The following is a 718-nucleotide window of genomic DNA, read 5'->3' on the forward strand; positions in this document are numbered from 1 at the left end:
TTTTAGAAAAAGATCCCTTTGGGCAGAGGATGCAGCTCATTGAGAGAGTGGGCGAACAGGGGCATGGCACTGAGTTCCAGTACTAGCACTGCAAAGGAAAGAAAAAATAATTTAAAACATGGAATTAAAAGGTAATAACTTTTTAAATAAAATAAATTAAACAAAATCCTTGTGCTTGCGGTAGTGGTGGGGGATAGTCATTGATTTTGCTAGATCGCAGAGTTTTGTTCTCTTTACCAAGGTTTGACCTCAACGAAAACTAATTTTAAGAGCTTGGTCAGAGCGAGTTTTACCAGAGCCTTACTGACCTGTGGAAAGAGAAACATCCAAGTCGAGCTCTCACTTTCATGTTTTATCCAAAGGAGAGGCAAGCATCTTAGAAACACTTGTGAAGGTTGCAGCTCAGGGAGAAAGGCTCATGGAAATACCAAGAACAGCCATAGACTTCTCCTCTTCCCATACCTCCCCAACACATCAATATGTCCCCTCTGAAATAATAACTAAAACACCTGCATTTACAAGGCATTAAGAAAATGTCTTTGTGGAAATTCAAAGACAACTGTGAAGACAAAAACAAGGTCATCAAAGGAAATTTTAGCCTTTGATACCTACAGCTACAGGAAAAAGTAAAGTCTGACTCAAATGGAGATAAATTTTACACAATTTACTTAGGTCTATTTACTTAGTTCTTTTTAGTCAGTACATCGTGCTCTACTGT

The sequence above is a fragment of the Octodon degus genome, unplaced genomic scaffold (genome assembly GCF_000260255.1).
Source record: "Octodon degus isolate 3935 unplaced genomic scaffold, OctDeg1.0 scaffold00227, whole genome shotgun sequence".
Classification (NCBI taxonomy): Eukaryota; Metazoa; Chordata; class Mammalia; order Rodentia; family Octodontidae; genus Octodon; species Octodon degus.